The sequence below is a fragment of the Piliocolobus tephrosceles genome, chromosome 16 (assembly GCF_002776525.5).
Source record: "Piliocolobus tephrosceles isolate RC106 chromosome 16, ASM277652v3, whole genome shotgun sequence".
Taxonomy (NCBI): Eukaryota; Metazoa; Chordata; class Mammalia; order Primates; family Cercopithecidae; genus Piliocolobus; species Piliocolobus tephrosceles.
The window spans coordinates 59,953,344-59,973,129 of NC_045449.1; positions in this window are offsets into that span (position 1 = coordinate 59,953,344).

Below are 19,786 nucleotides of genomic sequence, written 5' to 3' on the forward strand. Positions count from 1 at the left end.
TGTTTGAGACCAGCCTGGACCACATGGTGAAACCCTGTCTCTACTAAAAATACAAAAATTAGTTGGGTATGGTGGCAGGCACCTGTAATCCCTGCTACTTGGGAGGCTGAGGCAAGAGAATTGCTTGAACCCAAGAGGCAGAGGTTGCAGTAAGCCAAGATTATGCCATTGCACTCCAGCCAGGATGACAAGAGCAAAACTCCATCTCAAAAAAAAAAAAAAAAAAAAGGTAGTTTTCTCTGTGGGATTGGAGAAGTGGGAGCACTAGGGAGAGAAACATTTCTCTAATATTTGTGTTTATATTTTATTTTATTTTTAACATGTGCTTGAGTCTTCTTTTAAAAATTTCAAACTAGTTCAAAAGGAAAAAGAGCATATGCCCCATGCTGCCACTCACAGAAAGGGAACACAGGAACAGGATGTTTTTAAGGAAACACATCCCCTCTGTGTAGATTCACTGAAAATATGTGAACATCATTTCTTATTTATTTATTTATTTGAGACGGAGTCTTGCTCAGTTTCCAGGCTGGATGGCAGTGGCACAATCTTGGCTCACTGCAACCTCCGCCTCCCGGGTTCAAGCCATTCTCCTGCCTCAGCCTCCCAAGTAGCTGGGACCACAGGTGCCCGCCACCACTCCTGGCTAATTTTTGTATTTTTAGTAGAGAAGGGGTTTCACTGTATTGGCCAGGATGATCTTGATTTCTTGACCTTGCGATCCGCCCACCTCGGCCTCCCAAAGTGCTGGGATTACAGGTGTGAGCCACCGCGCCCAGCCAGTGTAATTTCTTTCAAGCTGACGAGCAAAGCATCTTTGTCATTAAGATCACCGAAGGAGAAATTAGGAGAGGAAGGTGCCAGGTTTTGCCCCATCTTGAGTTGTTTGCTTGGTTTTCTCTGTCCCAAGCACCCACGAGGGGTGAAGGCAGTGTTCCTAAAATTCTAGGGAACACATTTTTGGCTGTGATTTGCCGAATGTTTCAGGTAAAATCACAATGACTTTAGCTCTCCACTTTGTTTTAGTTGAGAACGTCTGGCCTCAGCATGCTTAGTTGTGAAGTGGAGATGTTTCTGGTTCTGGGATTGATTAATTCAGAGCCCTCTGCCTGGTTCTGTACAGACGAATAAGGGCGCCAGCATCTCAGATGACCACATCTGAAATCCACGCAGAATCTTTTCCAGTAAATAGAAATCCATTTTGCATATTCCCACAGGGAATACAACTGCAGCATGAAGCAATGGTCTCTCCCTAACCTTCACATCCTTCCTTAAAAATATACACGGATCTATTTCTCTATGGATCTGTTTCTCCTATGAAGCAACTTGAGACAAACTGTGATGGTTAAGCTATTTTATATTACCAAAATAGTTGGTGATTGATAGTTCAGTCTAATAATTCAACATTTTCTAGATATTGGAGTAAGTAGAAATGGGTAACTATAGGTGTGTTAAGACACTCTAGATCTGAAAATTCAATTGCGTAAAAGGATAAATTAAGAGCCGTAAATGGTTTTTACTAAATCCTTTTTTTTTCCCTAAAGAATTTCATTGGACGAGAGCTCTTCCTGTTCACCTTAGTATTTATTGAAAGATGATTATTTGGTGAAATAAGTTGGAAAATCAAAAGAACTTAAGACTAAAGTGTGAAGGGTAATTGTGATGAATGATCACTTAGAAATGAAGTTAGAGCATCTCCCAAAATCCTTGATCACTGGACCAAGACAAATAGATCCAGGCCATGCACTTTGGGAAGCCAAGACAGAGGGATTGCTTGAGGCTAGGAGTTTGAGACCAGCCTGGACAACATAGCAAGACAGTATCTCTACAAAAAAAAAAAAAAATTAAAAATCACCCATGACTGGGTGCAGTGGCTCACACCTGTAATCCCAGCACTTTGGGATGCTGATGAGAGCAGATCACTTGAGGTCAGGAGTTTGAGGCCAGCCTAGCCAACATGGCAAAACCCCATCTCTACTAAAAATACAAAAATTAGCTGGGTATGGTGGCACATGCCTGTAATCTTGGCTACTGGGGAGGCTGAGGCAGGAGAATCACTTGAACCCAGGAGGCAGAGGTTGCAGTGAGCTGAGATTGTACCACCGCACTTCAACCTGGGCAACAGAGCAAGACTCCGTCAAAAAAAAAAAAAAAAATCACCTGGGCATAGTGGCGGGTGCCTGCAATCCTATTTATTCAGGAGGTTCAGGTAGAAGGATTGCTTGAGACCAGGTGTTGAAGGATGCAGTGAGCTATGATTGTACCACTGCACTACAGCCTGGGTGACAGAGCAAGACCCTATCTCCAAAACAAAACAAAAGCAAGTAGACTCTGAGTTCTTTAAAGACTGGAACCTTGACCTTCGCCTTTGATTCCAATGAGTCTGCAATATGTGTAAGATCACAAGCCAGGAGCTATGGACTCTGCCCATCATGCTTGAGAGGATATGGCACAAGCACGCCTTCCCTGAGGCAGCTGGACATGTTTGGAGTGCCAGTGACCTGGAGACTGGAGACAGCAGAGTAGAGGAAGGTAGTGAGGGTTCAGAGAAAGGATGGTGACAGGGCAAGGGGGCAGCAAAGATGTTCTTTTTTTTTTTTTTATGAGAGGCACGGCTGGTTCAGAGTCTGGATTCTTGGGCGCAAAGAGGGAAAGACTGGATGATATCCTTAAAAAACCAGGCACTCTGAGGCCTGGCACAGTGACTCACGCCTGCAATCTCAGCACTTTGGGAAGCCAAGGCTGGTGGGTCACTTGAGGTCAGGAGTTCGAGACTAGCCTGGTCAACATGGCAAAACCCAGTCTCTACTAAAAATACAAAAATCAGCCAGGTGTGGTGGCGGGTGCCTGCAATCCCAGCTACTCAGGAGGCTGAAGCAGGAGAATCGCTTGAACCCAGGAGGTGGAGGTTGCAGTGAGCTGAGATCCTGCTACTGCACTCCAGCCTGGGCGACAGAGCAAGACTCCATCTCAGAAAAACAACAAAAACAGGCTGGGTGCAGTGGCTCACACCGGTAATCTCAGCACTTTGGGAGGCCGAGGTGGGCAGATCACCTGAGGTCAGGAATTTGAGACCAGCCTGGCCAACATGGTGAAACCCCATCTCTACTAAAAATACAAAATTAGCTGGGCATGGTGGCACATGCCTATAATCTCAGTTACTCGGGAGGCTGAGGCAGGAGAATCACTTGAACCAGGGAGGTGGAGGTTGCGGTGAGCCAAGATTGCACCACTGCACTCCAGCCTGGGCAACAGGAGAGAAACTCCGTCTCAAAACCAAACAAAACAAACAAAACTAAAACAATAACAATAACAAAACAAACGGCCGGGCGCGGTGGCTCACGCCTGTAATCCCAGCGCTTTGGGAGGCTGAGGCGGGCGGATCACAAGGTCAGGAGATTGAGACCACGGTGAAACCCCGTCTCTACTAAAAATACAAAAAATTAGCCGGGTATGGTGGTGGGCGCCTGTAATCCCAGCTTCTCGGGAGGCTGAGGCAGGAGAATGGCGTGAACCCGGGAGGCGGAACTTACAGTGAGCCGAGATTCTGCCACTGCACTCCAGCCAGGGGACAGAGCGAGACTCTATTTCAAAAAACAAACAAACAAACAAACAAATAAAAGCTCCAGGCAATCTGAGTATCAGCCTCCAGGCAGAGGAAGGGAAGCAAAGAAACAGAGGTGCTACAGACAATGTTAATGTCTCCCCCCAAATTCATATGCTAAGATCCTAACCCCCAACCTGCGGGCATCAGGTGGGGAGGCCTTTGGGAGGTGATCAGGTCATGAGGGCAAAGCCCTTGTGAATGGGATTAGTGCCCTTATAAAAGAGACCCAAGAGAGTCTCGTCCTCCTCAGCCTGTGAGGACACAGCAAGAAGGTGTCATCTCTAAGCCAGGAAGTGGCCCTCACCAGATGCCAAATCTGCCAGCACCTTGATCTTAGACTTCCCAGACTCCAAAATTGTGAGAAATAAATGCTTCCCCCCCCCCCCCCGCCGAGACAGAGTCTTACTCTGTCGCCCAGGCTGGAGTGCAATGGCTCGATCTCAGCTCACTGGAACCTCCGCCTCCTGGGTTCAAGTGATTCTCCTGCCTCAGCCTCCCAAGTAGCTAGGATTACAGGCATGCACCACCATGCCTGGCTAATTTTTGTTTTTGTAGTAGAGATGGGGTGTCATCATGTTGGCCAGGCTGGTCTCAAACTCTTGACCTTATGATCTGCCCACCTCAGTCTCCCAAAGTGCTGAGATTACAGGTGTGATCCACCCAGCCCAGCTAAATGCTCAGTTTACAAGTCACCCAGTCTATAGTATTGTTATAGCAGTCCCAACAGACTAAGAGAGGGAGAAGAGACTAATTAACACCCCTTTTGACAATCTCATGTTTCACAGGCACCAAAAGGGGAATTTATTTCCAAATCCCTTGTTGTTAAATCTGGAATGATGAGGGGGCAAGAAGGCCACCTGTCCTCTCAAGTAGTTCCCTACTTTCCTGCTGATGCGGGAGATTTCAGCGAAAACCAGAAAGATAATCCACAGATCCCCCACCCTCAAAAATTTTTTATTTTATTTTATTATTTTACTTTAGACGGAGTTTCGCTCATGTCGTCCAGGCTGGAGTGCAATGGTGCTATCTTGGCTCTCTGCAATCTTCACCTCCCAGATTCAAGTGATTTTCCTGCCTCAGCCTCCCAAGTAGCTGGGACTGCAGGCATGAGCCACCATGCCCGGCTAATTTTGTATTTTTAGTAGAGACAGGGTTTCACCATATTGGCCAGGCTGGTCTCAAATTCCTTACCTCAGGTAATCTGCCTGCCTTGGCCTCCCAAAGTGCTAGGATTACAGGCATGAGCCACCACACCTTGTCAAAAAAAAAAAAAAAAAATTTAAATGCAAGTACATCAGCTGAAGGAGTTAATATTATATGAATGGTTTGGTCAATAAAAGGATGTCTGGCACCAGATTCTCCTTCAGTTCAGCACAGCAAACTAGAATGGAAGCTCCATAGAAGAGGGACTTTATTTGAGTAACTGCTGTGTCCCCAGTGTCTGGTATATAGGGGTCACTCAAGTAATATTTATCAGGTGTGGAGCGAATGGACCTGGAATATGCTAGATGTTGTACCACAAAGTGGGAGAGGTATCAAGAAAGTGTTTTATAACTCTTGTAGTTGGTGAGACAACATAAAAAGGTAATTTCCAGACTGTGTTGGAGATAAGAGGGGAGTGTTGTGGAAACAAAGAGAAAGAACCCAGAAAGACAGGAACTGCTTAACAGCAAATAGGAAGTTCCACTACCACTGACTTGGGAAGGAGTACACTGAGCAAATATGGCCACGCTGCGGTTATACTCAGTTCCTGCCTGGTTATCTTTATGTCCATGCAAAGCCCAACAGAAACTGCTGACAAAGGTATTTTTGTCTTGATGGTCTAGCTCCTTTACCTGGGGCAATAGTAGGTTTCATTTGCAATGCTTTATTCACATCTATGGCATAAAACCAGGTGTATCTGGCCCAAGTCTTTCTACAATCTTATTTATCAGGTTGAGCATCCTTTATCCAAAATGCTTAGGACCAGAAGTGTTTTGGATTTCAGATTTTTGGGGCTTGGGAATATTTGTATTAGACTTACTGGATGAACATCCCTTATCTGAATATCTGATATCCAAAATGTTCCAACAAGCATTTCCCTTTGACTGTCATGTCAGAGCTCAAAAAGATTTAGGTTTTGGACCGTTTTGGATCTTTGGATTTGGAACGCTCAACTCGTAGTACTTCAGATTCAGACTGATGAGTTTAAGACAGTTTTATCCATTTTAATGAGTTTGCTAGTCTGTGTTGAAGAAACTATGTAGGAAAAAACTATGTATAACAACCATAAAGCAAACTTGTCATTTGCTGCTACCTAGACTTTGACATTGTCTGTAATATCATTGTCTGTACCACATTCTTTTTTTTTTTTTTTGAGATGGAGTCTTGCTCATCACCCAGGCTGGAGTGCAGTGGCCTGATCTCGGCTCACTGCAAGCTCCGCCTCCCGGGTTCACGCCATTCTCCTGTCTCAGCCTCCCGAGTAGCGGGGACTACAGGCGCCTGCCAACGCGCCCGGCTAATTTTTTGTATTTTTAGCAGAGACGGGGTCTCACCGTCTTAGCCAGGATGGTCTCGATCTCCTGACCTTGTGATCCGCCCACCTCGGCCTCCCAAAGTGCTGGGATTACAGGCGTGAGCCACCGCGCCCGGCCGTCTGTACCACATTCTATCCATAAACGAAAGTATTGTGGCCGGAGCAGTGGCTCACGCTTGTTATCCCAGCACTTCACGAGGCTAAGGTGAGTGGATCTGTTGAGGCCAGGAGTTTGAGACTAGCCTGGGCAACATGGCAAATGCAGTCTCTACAAAAAACACAAAAATTAGCCAGGCATGGTATTGCACACCTGTAGCCCTAGTTACTCAGGGGTGTTGAGGTGGGAGGATCGCCTAAGTCTGTGAGGCACAGGTTGCAATGAGCTGAGATTGTGTGCCACAGCACTCACTCCAGACTGGGCAACAGAGTGAGACCCTGTCTCAAAACAAAACAAAAAAGAACATATTGCACATAAGAGAAGAATTCTCCTGGGCACATAATGGAGAGCACAGAGTATAACCAAACACAGATAGTTCGCAATCACAAAGGCACATAATTGTCACCCATTCTCAACTTGCATAGATGAAATTAGTATTCACTAAGGATTCCTTGCAGCTTACAGCTTCCCAGGTTAAAATGCAGACAGTTGTGGAATAAGAAATCATTGAGTAGGCTGGGCACCGTGGCTCACGCCTGTAATTCCAGCACTTTGGGAGGCCAAGGCAGGCGGATCACAAGGTCAAGAGATCGAGACCATCCTGGCCAACATGGTGAAACCTCATCTCTACTAAAAATACAAAAATTAGCTGGGCGTGGTGGTGGGTGCCTGTAGTCCCAGCTACTCAGGAGGCTGAGGCAGGAGAATCTCTTGAACCCAGGAGGCTGAGGCAGGAGAATCGCTTGAACCCAGGAGGCAGAGGTTGTAGTGAGCTGAGATCGTGCCACTGCACTCCAGCCTGGGCAACAGAGCGAGACTCCGTCTAAAAAAAAAAAAGAAAGAAAGAAAGAAATCATCGAGTATAGGAGTTTGTGTTCATTTACATCTTTGCCTAGTCCAAGTGCTCCAGGTCAATTATACACTCTATCAAAGAAAGAAAAACCTGACAAATAGGTGGAGACTCCAGTGAAATATTTGTTTTGCTTGTTTGTTCCTCCTTTGAGCGACATAAGGAAGCTTCACGTTCAATCACCAGAGGTCATTCTCGCACCACTAGATGGAAGACTTGGCTGTTCCCGACTCTTTCAATATTGACATTGTGTCAGCAGCGGCTTTAGTTCTTCACCAAAAGATCTCCTAAACTGGAAAAGCAAAATCCTACTCCACCCTTGAGAGGACCAACTTGGGAGAATTCCTCTTGTCAAGCTCTAAGGGCTCTGCAAGAAAAGATGCTGCTGCTAGCCATGCATGGGAAACCATTGAGTGGATGGACTTAGGGCTGTTCTGCGGGTAAGGCTGCAGAGGTTCAAATCTCTGCTCTGCTAGTTACCCGGTGTGTGCGCTTACCTGTGTCATATAACCTCTTTGTTCCTCGGTTTCCTTATAGGTTACATGGAGATAATATCAACGTTCACCACATATGATGTAAGGATTGAATGAGTTAAAATCTGCCTATAAAGTGCTTAAAATATTTCCTGGGACATCGTTAAACATTCAGTAAATGTTAAGTGTTTTTGTATTAAGGTTTTGTCTTGTTACACTTTATAAATAATTTAGTCAGTTTAGTCAGCTATAGATAACTAAATAACCTTGTGTCAAGTAAAGGTATTTATTAGAGACAATGTTTATACATTAATTAATTAATTAATTTTTTGAGACAGAGTCTTGCTCTGTCACCCAGGCTGGAGTGTAGTGGCATGATATTGGCTCACTGCAACCTCCACCTCCCAGGTTCAAGTGATTCTCCTGCCTCAGCCTTCTGAGTAGCTGGGATTACAGGTGCCCACCACCATGTCCAGCTAATTTTTGTAGTTTTAGTAGAGATGGGGTTTCACCATGTTAGCCAGGCTGGTGTTGAACTCCTGACCTCAAGTGACCGGCTTCCAAAATGCTGAGATTAGAGGCATGAGCCACCACGCCCAGCCTGTTTATACATATAAAAACAGTATTTTATAGGTCCCAATGGGCCCCGGAATGTCATTGTTGACTTTGTTTCGAGAAACTTCACTGGATATTGTTGCTGTTTGAGAACAGCTCTGATCAAAAAGCATGCTTTCTGCATCCACTTAATTTACTCCTTTGAAATGCCACTAAAATTTTTTCTAAGGCTATGGAGCAATTTGGGAAGCCAAAATTTCTTTTTCAATGTTTGAGTTTCATTTCTCCACACTTTTTCGGAGCTCAAAAACCATATTTTGGTTACTGACACCCAAACTATAAGAGAAGCACCAGTGCCAGAGGTAATGACTCTGGATTTGACAACTTTTAGTCCAAGTTCACTCTGAATATGTGTTTGATACTTTTAAGAAAGTAATTCAAGCACTCTTAGGAATTTATGTGCACATAGTACCACATTTATGAAACTTAAGCCTCCTAGTGGTACCCAGATCCTGGTTAAATGTGCATAAATGACAAAATTACACACAAAATCATCAATGTGAGGTTTTATGTCCCCAGGGGTTACTCTGTCATCCTTTTCTTTTGCCCAGAAAAACATTTAGGAGGATATATTTTTAAATTTCATATTTAATTTACTACAGTTACAGATTTTTAAACATATTTAAGTGTTTAAGTGCAGCTTACAAATCTGACTCTTCTGTTTACAAATCACTTTACGTGTTTAAGGAAAACAATAATAAACTATCAATTGCCTGACAAAGATTTCCTCATTGAGACTTAACACTTGACCGGGTGCAGTGGCTCATGCCTGTAATCCCAGCGCTTTGGGAGGCCAAGCGGGGAGGATCACTTTGAGCTCAGGAGTTTGAGACCAGAATGGGTAACATTGTGAGACCCTGTGTCTATGAAAAAAATTGTTTTATAAAAAAGACTTAAAACTTAAGTAAGGCTGGGTGCCGTGGCTTACGCCTGTAATCCCAGCACTTTGGGAGGCTGAGGTGTGCAGATCACTTGAGGTCAGGAGTTTGCAACCCGCCTGGCCAACATGGCAAAACCCTGTCTCCACTGAAAATACAAAAATTAGCTGGGCGTTGTGGTGCACACTTGTAATCCCAGCTACTCAGGAAGCCGAGGTAGGAGAATTGCTTGAACCTAGGAGGCAGAGGTTGCAGTAAGCTGAGATTGCACCACTGCACCCCAGCCTGGGCAACAGGGGGAGACTCCATCTTAAAACAAACAAACAAACAAACTTAAGTAAGTTTTTATAAACCTAAGGAATTAAACTTATACAACTGGTGGATATCTTAAAATTCTCTTAAGTGTTTTAAAAATGTTTACAAAATTCATATGATTTCAACTTAAAATCTCAGTCTACAATCATTACTCATTTATACATTTTAAATTTAAAACATAAGTAGTCTGTTAAAATCTCTACTATGCTAAATTCTCTTGAACACAAGTATACACAGTTTGTTTCTAAACTTAACTCAAAAAAACAAACATTTCAGAAGAGAACGCAAAGTGGGCCTGTGATACCAGGGTGACTTTTCTTATGTCTTTCTTATATCTGCCTGCAAGGTTGGGTCCTTTTTTTTTTGAGACAGAATTTCACTCCTGTTGCCCAGGCTGGAGGGCAATGGCATGATCTCGGCTCACTGCAACCCCCTCCTCTCGAGTTCAAGCGATTCTCCTGCCTCAGCCTCCCAAGTAACTGGTATTACAGGCACCACCACCATGCCTGGCTAATTTTTGTATTTTTAGTAGAGACGGGGTTTTACCATGTTGACCAGGGTGGTCTTGAACTGCCGACCTCAGGTGATCCATCCACCTAGGCCTCCTAAAGTACTGGGATTACCAGGGTGAGCCTCTGCGCCTAGTCAGCTTCTTTTCTTTTTTTAAATATTTGCTTTGTCATTGTCTCCAAAACACAGGTTATGCCGTGGTGGCATGACAATTATTTTGAGCTGAAGCTATTTGAGAATAAGCAGATGTGGGAAGAAACTTTTTTTTTCCTGGATTCCTTTGAAAGTGGAGACTCTCAAAAGAACTCAACTGTCATAAATTCCAGCCCTGAGAGTTTCATAACCAGGGAAGATTGGTTCTTATTCCTGGAGGCAAGTCAACACTGGGATTAAGAGATCACCCAAATAGACATTGACACAAAACGATCATATCTTCCATCTGGTCTTCTAAAAGCCCATTTATCTTTCCTAAAAGTCATTGGTTTTCCCCTAAGTTGTCTTTCTCTCCTCTTGTCCATGAAGATGGTATATAAGCCCCAAATTCTAAGCAACATTTTGAGTCACGTTTGTTTTTTTTGTTATTGTTTGTTTGTTTTTTGAAATGGCATTTTGCTCTTGTTGCCCAGACTGGAGTGTAATGGCGCAATCTTGGCTCACTGCAACCTCTGCCTCCTGGGTTCAAGCGATTCTCCTGCCTCAGCCTCCTGAGTAGCTGAGATTATAGGCATGCACCACCACATCCGGCTGACTCGCATTTTTTTTCTATGTTCCTGCACACACACACACACACACACACACACACGTAAATACAAATTTACAAATTTATATATATAAATAGTATATAATAAGTATACAAATTTATATATACATATAAATTTGTCTTTTTGCTTTTTATCTGTCTTTTGTGAGTTTAATTCACAAGACCTAAGTGGGTGGAGGAAAAGATTTTTTCTCCTTGACACCTATCAACCATACTTAGCCAACATAGCTATTTGACATATTTGTTTACTGCTTCCTTTCCTCTCTAGGGCCATTCCTATTTTTGTACAAAAATACTGTTATTTTCCCATAAAAATGTACTTAGATCTCATTGGCCACCCTCTCTTTTCACTCTTCTTTGCAGCAGCTTTCTGTAGCCTCTGACTTCAATTTCTCTCCTTCCTTTCTCTCTGAAACTCCCTCTAAACAAGCTTTGACACCCTCCCTCCCACTGAAACTGTTCTGGCTGGGCACAGTAGTACATGACTGTAGTCCCAGTTACTCAGGGGATTGAGGTAGAAGGATTGCTTGAGCCCAGAAGTTTGAGGCCAGCCTGAGCAGTATGGTGAGACCCCCATGTCAAAACAGAAGCAAAACAAACAAACAAATAGACACTGTTCTGTTTATTGTTTATCTCTAGCATCTATAACAGTGCCTGGGCATGTCATAAGTGCTCAGTTTATGTTTATTAAGTTCTGTTTCTGAATATTTTTTATGTTCTTCCTGTTTGTTAGAATTGCATTTTATACAGAAATTTGAACGACATTTGAATAGATTCCAAGGCTTTGGGAAGTGTCACCATTCTAGTACTAAGGCTGTGTTAACCACAGATATAATGGCAGATTATACAGTTTGCCAGATAATATTATGTGTGCCTTCCAAGGCACCAGGCTGTCATCACCACATTGAATCTTGTGAAATAGCTCTAAGAGGCAGGTGGTCATTCTCTGTCACTTACTGATTTATCTATATGAACCTTGTTAGACATACGTCCCGAGCCAAGTTTTGCTTAAATATCTGCCCTATGCCTATTGATGGGAGCTTTTATTCCCACCAATATGGGGGGGCCTGCAACTTAAACTGACAAAAGACAGGTAACAGGTGACAAGATGAATTTGTATTCATGTATGTACACAGTCCCACAGTATTTACTCCATTACTGTGTATAGCATAAAGCATCCAAATTATTATTATTATTATTATTGAGATGGAGTCTTGCTCTGTCTCCTAGGCTGGAGTACAGTGGCACGATCTTGGCTCACTGCAACCTCTGCCTCCCGGATTCAAGCAGTTCTCTGCCTCAGCCTCCCGAGTAGCTGGGATTACAGGCACCTGCCACCACACTTGGCTAATTTTTTTGTATTTTTAGTAGAGGCGGGGTTTCACCATCTTGGCCAGGCTGGTCTTGAACTCCTGACCTCATGATCTACCCATCTTGGTCTCCCAAACTGTTGGGATTACAGGCATGAGCCACCGCGCCTGACCAAACCATCCAAATTAAAACAGGATCAACGTTTTGAAGGGAGTTACGTGTGTGTGTGTGTGTGTGTTTTGACATGGTACGCTTCATTGTCCAGGCTGGAGTGGTGGCACAATCTTGGCTTACTGCAACCTCTGCCTCCCCAGCTTAAGCAATTCTCCTGGTCTCAGCCTCCCAAGTAGCTGGGACTACCCGGCCGCACATGTGTATTAAATGATAGCTATTGGCCAGGCACGGTGGCTCACGCCTGTAATCCTAGCATTTTGGGAGGCCAAGGCGGGTGGATCACCTGAGGTCAGGAGTTCGAGACCAGCCTGGCCAACATGGTGAAACCCCATCTCTACTAAAAATAAACAAATTAGCCGGGCATTGTGACGGGCATCTGTAATCCTAGCTACTCAGGAGGCTGAGGCAGGATAATCACTTGAACCCGGGAGGTGGAGGTTGCAGTGAGCTGAGATCACACCACTGCACTCCAGCCTGGGCAATGGAGCGAGACTCCATCTCAAAAAAAAAAGATGGCTACTATATAAATAAATACAAGTGAGCATATGTGATAAGTTAAATTTTGCTAGGATCCCTCTCCCATGCTAATCACCAAAGGAAATGTAAATTATACAAAGGTAGGGACAATGTTTTGCTCATGACTGTGTCAATATATAATATACAAATAATACCTTGGTGTTCTGGGACTCAGTATTCACTGTTGAATGAGAGAATGAGAATCTTGGTAATGCCAGCACTTTCTTTCTGCTCAGATGCTGATCCCACTCTAACCTATCCTGTTCACAACTAATTCCTAGACTTTTTATGATGCAAAATCATAAAACGAGGACAGAAGGCTTACCTTAAAGAGAGAATTGGAGAGATTTTTTGTCAAAAGTGATATATAATAAAGAGTACAAAAAATAATAAAAGAGAGGAGAGGGTGTAAAAACTGCTCTTGCTATGAGTAGATGAAATCTATTTTGGGGAGGGTAGATAAAGGGACTTATTTATTTAAAGACTCACTAATTTTCATATTTTTGGTAGAGACGAGCTTTCCCATGTTGCCCAGGCTAGTCTCGAACTCCTGACCTCAAGGAATCCACCCTCCTTGGCCTCCCAAAGTGCTGGGATTACAGGCATGAGCCACCACAGCCCGGCCATAAGGGGACTTCAGAAAGCCTTCTCAGAATGTGGGAGATGAGAGTGAACGTTAGGAGGAAGAAAGAAGATGAAAGGGGGGATCAAAACATCTGGCTGGGGGTTCTAAATTGGATTGGGCATCTAATTGTTTAATGCCTTTCAAGGGATAAGAGAAATAAATGGCATTCTTTTCATTTAAATGTACTTGCTTTTGTTCATTCAATTGTGCTTTTTCTTTTCTTTTCTTTTCTTTTCTTTTTTTTTTGAGACAGAGTCTCCCTCTGTTGCCCAGGCTAGAGTCCAGTGGCTCCATCTTGGCTCACTCCAAGCTCCGCCTCCCAGGTCCACGCCATTCCCCTGCCTCAGCCTCCCGAGTAGCTGGGACTACAGGCACCCGCCACCACCCCTGGCTAATTCTTTTGTATTTTTAGTAGAGATGGGTTTCACTGTGTTAGCCAGGAGGGTCTCGATCTCCTGACCTGGTGATCCACCTGCCTCGGCCTCCCAATGGATTGCACTTTTTCAAATTAGACTCCCCTCCAGGCTAAACGTTTCTCCTTTTGGGCTATAGAAGAAAGACCTGAGCTCCTCAGTGACAGGGAGCGTATCTTCTTTATTTTGTATTCCTGGGACTAGCAGAGTGTCTGCCAAAGAGCTGAAGGGTCATGTTTCAGTTTTTGGAAGAGAGCTCAACTTGAGCCTCACATCTATTGGACAGAGTGGGCTTATCTTGGCCCTCCAGGCGAAGTCAGCTGAAGGCCATGGTGGAGACCCAACAGGTTCTTCTAGTCTTCTTCTAGTTTATTAGTTTTGCTAAACTTAGCTCTTCATAACCTTCAACAAATTCAAGGTTTTATTGTGGTATAATTGATTTGCAATAAACTGCACATACTTAAAGTGTACAATTTGATGAGTTTTATATGTGCGTAATTGTGAAAGCAACAGACAGTTAACATACCATCACCTCCAGGAGTTTCCTCATGGTGGTTTTATTTCAAGGTTTTATTATCTAGAGATAAAGAGATACGGAAGAAGACAGATGAAATAGGATTCTTCATGAGTTGATAATTGTTGGAGCTGGGTGACAAGGATTCAATGATTCATTGTTTGAAACTGTTTTTATATATGTTTGAATAAATTCATTTATAATTTTTTTTTTTTTTTTTTTTTTAGAAAAAACTTCAATATGTTAATTCCTATTGATGATAGAGGCCACTGGCTCCTGTTTAAAAAATTCAGGAAATGAGGCCGGGCTCGGTGGCTCAAGCCTGTAATCCCAGCACTTTGGGAGGCCGAGACGGGCGGATCACGAGGTCAGGAGATCGAGACCATCCTGGCTAACACGGTGAAACCCCGTCTCTACTAAAAATACAAAAAACTAGCCAGGCGAGGTGGCGGGCACCTGTAGTCCCAGCTACTCGGGAGGCTGAGGCAGGAGAATGGGGTAAACCTGGGAGGCGGAGCTTGCAGTGAGCTGAGATCCGGCCACTGCACTCCAGCCTGGGCAACAGAGCGAGACTCTGTCTCACAAAAAAAAAAAAAAAAAAAAAAAAAAAAAAAAAATTCAGGAAATGTGCATGGTCAGATACTTCTCCCCAACAAGGTTTGGGGAAGCATTATGAGCGAATTTAATACCCTCTCCCATGTCAATTAAATTAGTCATGAATGAAAAGATATGGGAATTATTTGGGTGGGTCCTTTAGATCTGAAATTTTTTTTTTTCTTTTTGGAGATCGAGTCTCGCTCTGTCACCCAGGGTGGAGTGCAGTGGCATGACCTTGGCTCATTGCAACCTCTGCCTCCCGGGTTCAAGCAATTCTCCTGCCTCAGCCTCCTGAGTAGCTGGGACTACAGGTGCACGCTGCCACGCTAATTTTTTGTATTTTACTAGAGATGGGGTTTTACCATGTTGCCTAGGCTGGTCTCGAACTTCTGAACTCAGGCAATCCGCCTGCCTCAGCCTCCCAAAGTGCTAGGATTACAGGTGTGAGCCACTGCACCTGGCCAGGTCTGAAATCTTCAAAGAATTCAAGCATTATGGCTTTGGCTAAAAACCAATTCATTTATTATTTATTTTGATGGGAGGTCTCATTCTGTCACTCAGGCTGGAGTGCAGAAGTACAATCTTGGCTCCTGCAGCCTCAATCTCCTGGGCTCAAGGAATTCTCCTGCCTCAGCATCCTGAGTAGCTGGGACTACAGGCACATGCCACCATGCCTGGCTAATTTTTTATATTTTTTTGTAGACACGGGGTTTCACTATATTGTCCAGTCTAGTCTCAAACTCCTGGGCTCAAATGATCCTCCCACCTTGGCCTTCCAAAATGCTGGGATTACAGGCATGCGCCACTGCATCCAGCCCAGATATTTTAAATGTATATTTATATATAATCTTTTTAAAAACTCATACACGCAAACATTCTATGCACATTTCTGCATTTTGCATTTTCACTCATACATCTGGAAGATATTTCTATATCAGTACATATAATTAATCTCATTTTTTAAACAGCTGCAAATAATTCTAGCAAATGAATGCATAATTGATCTAACTAATCTCCTGTGGATAGACATTTAATAATTGTTTGCTACTGGAGTCAGTGTACCTTTATACATATGCCTTCATGTACCCGTGCATTTATATATGCAAGATACATTTACAGAAGTGGAATTGGTAGGATTATATTTATAAAATGTATCAACCTTTTAAAAGTACTTGCATCAAATGGTTTCTTACATTTTTAAATCCGACAATTATTGCCAAATTGCTCTGTATCATGTCTGTGTGTGACAATTTACAATCCTGCTAATGATGTATGAAACCATTTGATTCTGTACACCCTTAATGAAACAGTGTGTTCCTTACACTTTTTACGTGTGCCCAAATCTTCAGTCACAGTGGGGTTTCAATATGGTCTTAATTTACATTTATCTTTTTATGAGACAGGTTGAGAATCTTACCGCAGGAACTATTTGTATTTCCTTTTCTGAGAACTATCTGTTCACGACATTTGCCATTATTTTTCCTTGGGCTTGTTATTCTTTTTGTTCTTGATTAATATCTGGTGGGATATTTATTCCCACTTTTTCATTTGGACTGTTGAATTAGCTTGTCTACTTCTAAAAAATTTTACTTTCATTGGGATAAGTTATATTTATGTTTTAATTTAAGAAAAACTGACATTTCACTGTCTCTTCCTGTATGAGAACAGGGCATATCTTTCCATTTATTCAAGACATAAAGTGGGTTTAAACAGGTACATTTTTAAAAGATGGCTACTTGTGGAGTCCAAATTGAGAAGGGCAAGAATGAAAGCAGGAAGACCAATTAAGTGGTCCTGCAGTGGCCCAGGAGACAGAGCTTAGGCTAGGGTTGGGGGTTGACAGATTTGAGATCTGTCCTCGAGGAAGTACTAATTAAACTTTCTCATGGATTGGATATGGGAGTAAGACAAAGGGAAGACTAAGGATGATGCCTAGGTTTTCAACTTGAGCCATTGAGGGACTAGTGATGCTATGACATACAGGAGACAGACAGAAATCCTAGAAGAAGGCTTGCTTAGAAGCAAAGTCCCCCAGCCTCAAACTCCAGGGAGACTGCCCACAGAAGCTCTTTCAGTGGCAACACAACCAACTGGAATCACAACCAGCCAGGACCTCCACTAACCCGTGTGGTACCTTGGTGTGAATTTAAAAATGGTGGCTTTTCTGGGAAGACAGAGGCCTAAAGGTACACTCGGAGAGGAGTATGTGAGTTGAGCTTTAGCCCCTACTTAGTCTCTTGACTGGGTGCTCCTGTGCTATGAGCAACCTGCAGGACCAGACCTGGAAGCCTTGGAACAAACCTCTGACTAGGGCATCTGACTCATCCACTCCTATAAAGTATTATCCTGCTCCTTAAACTGACCCCAAAATGGGCCCTGACTCTAGTGTTCTGCTTCTCAGCTAGATCCTTATCTCTACCTATTTAGAGATCTTTCAGTTACAGTGAATCTGACTGCTGCCTGCTTATGCATTTCGGCAGTTGCCTTGCCTCTCCTAAACCTTGAATATAGTGCATAGAATAAAATATAAGCCTTAAGTCATCTTGGTTACCATAAATCTCAGAATGATGCTTTTTTGATACTTATGCAATTCCTACTGCCCAATTTGAAAATGTCCGGGTCCATTTGAAAACAGACCAGTTAGCTGCATAGAGCAGCAAGTTGTAAGTTGCATCTGAAAGATCACTGGCTTCAAACCATTCTGATTCTGAGTCATCTGTTTGGTGCTCTGACTTTGATCCCAGCCTCCAGCCTCTGGGTTCCCCTGGTCTAGGTGACACCTCTCCAAACAGTGTTGAGCTTACTCCTCAAAGGCAGAGGACAGAGGCAGATTCTGAAAAACTGCGTTCAGTCTGACATTCCCTGTTCTTTTCCTGCACCTTCCCCATGAAATAGCAGACTCGAAAATAATTACTCATGCCCTCATGACTGACTACCCCAACCCAGGGGGCTCTCCCTTCCTTAATCCCCTCCATTTTAGTTATACCATGGGGACTTCAGGTGGGCTGCAGGAGTAAATGCTGGTCCACATTTCCATCAGTCCTTGCTAGGGGCAGTGTTACACTACTTGGTAATTGATAATTCCCCACTCTGGGTGCACAGTCCCCTCTCCCCAGCTGAGCTAAGATGTAGGCTAGTGATGATTTCATGCCCAGCCCAACTATGAATCAGCTGCTTCCAGTTAATCATTCCTCCTCGTACCCACCAGGAGAAACAGTAACAACTGAGGCAAGAATGCAAAGCCACAACCTAAAAGAAAAGAGACACATTGTTCCATCTGATCTGACAGCTAAGACAGTCACTCCATGGAATACACAGGAGATTCCCAGGCCGCTGCCAGGGCTCATTTTGTTCTTGTCTTCCCTATGACTTTGCTCAGGATTACGCTATCAGCAACTTCATCCTCCAGCTCTCTCCATCCTCCTATCAAAGCCTCAGAGACATAGAAAGAAGCTTACCTTCGTAAAATGTGCCAGGACCTCCGTCTTAGATAAAAGACGACTATGAGAAAATAAATTATTTCATTCCACTATGTTCCATTTGATTTCTGCTTTGCTTAAAAGCAGAAACAACCATGGCTTGAGATGCTTCTAGTGTTTCATGGAGAATTGGGACTATTTCCCCGACAAGCCCTGCTCTTCACTCCTTTGCTTCTTCCCTTTTTGCCTCCTTGGACTCGAGAGTCGACCATGAGTGGTGAAATTTCTGACCAGATAGAACACCAGGCAGGTGCAGCTCTTGAAGCACCAAGACTAGCTCAAGAGATTGTAAATGAATCTGTCAAGTGCATGCGCCACTGATGTTCAGTCAGGAGCGCTTCCATTTGTTAAAAATATAAAGGACATTCCTATCATCAAGCATCTCAAAGAAAACAATGTTAGCGCTACTTGGCCTATGTTATATGCTCTAAGAAAGTATTTTAGAAAAGTTTTTTTTCTTTTAACAAAAATTTATTGAAGGATCAAACATGTTCTCTTTCTTGATGCCTTTAGCTCGTAAAGTCGTTTTGGGAACTTCGTGAATCTGGCAAATAAAATAAAACACCAATGAAATGCTGAGAAATGATTATTTCCCTTACGTATTTTAGCGGCCTCCAGGCAGACCTGATAAATATTCAACGAGTGATTAGCTGGTGCATCCCCACCTGCGTCCTTTGCATAGCCATGCCCGCTACGCTTTCACAGGCAGTTTTACTTGGTAATTTACAAATGTACTGGCTGCACTCTGCACCTGACAGTATTGCAGTAATTAGCTTGGGATGCAAAATGATTTCTAAATTAAGGTCCTAGACTTGCAAAATCAAGAAAGCCTGATAATCAACATCGTCGCTCTGATGGCCAGTGAATAACGGGATAAATACCTAAGACAAGTCCTTTAACCATCCCACGTGGTGATAAATGCCCGATGTACAAATTAAAAGTCTCTACGACACGCAGGTGAAATACGGTATAGGTCAAGAAGAGACGGTAGGGGAAAGGGTCAATGCTTAATTAGTTAAAAATCGCTCTCTTCCTCCTGTAGGAAGGTCTAGAGCCTGTGTCTTTTAGGGTACACGTGAGGAAAGCGACATTTTGGCCAGGTGAAACCTCAAGCTGGTACAGGCTGCTAACACACGGGCGTCGTGCCCTGGAGACATCGGGCGTCCTGAAGATGGGGAAGGGACTCCCTGTTGCGTGTGCTCAGCGGTGGGTGAGCACCGGGCGGGAGGCTCCGGGGCAGGGGCTGTGCGTGGAGCCCACTCCGGAACGCGGGCTCCTCTCGGCCCAGCACGGAGGGCGCAGGACTCCGAGACGGTCGACAAGACAGAGAGAGAGCGGGAGTGGGAGGAGGAAGACCGGGAGAGGAGGAGGCCGGACGGCAGGAGCGGAAGAAGAGGAGGAGAACTGAGGCGGAGGAGGGCGAGAGGGACGAGAGCCGGGAGCAGGAAGGGAGGAAAGAAAAAGGCGGCGGAGGAGC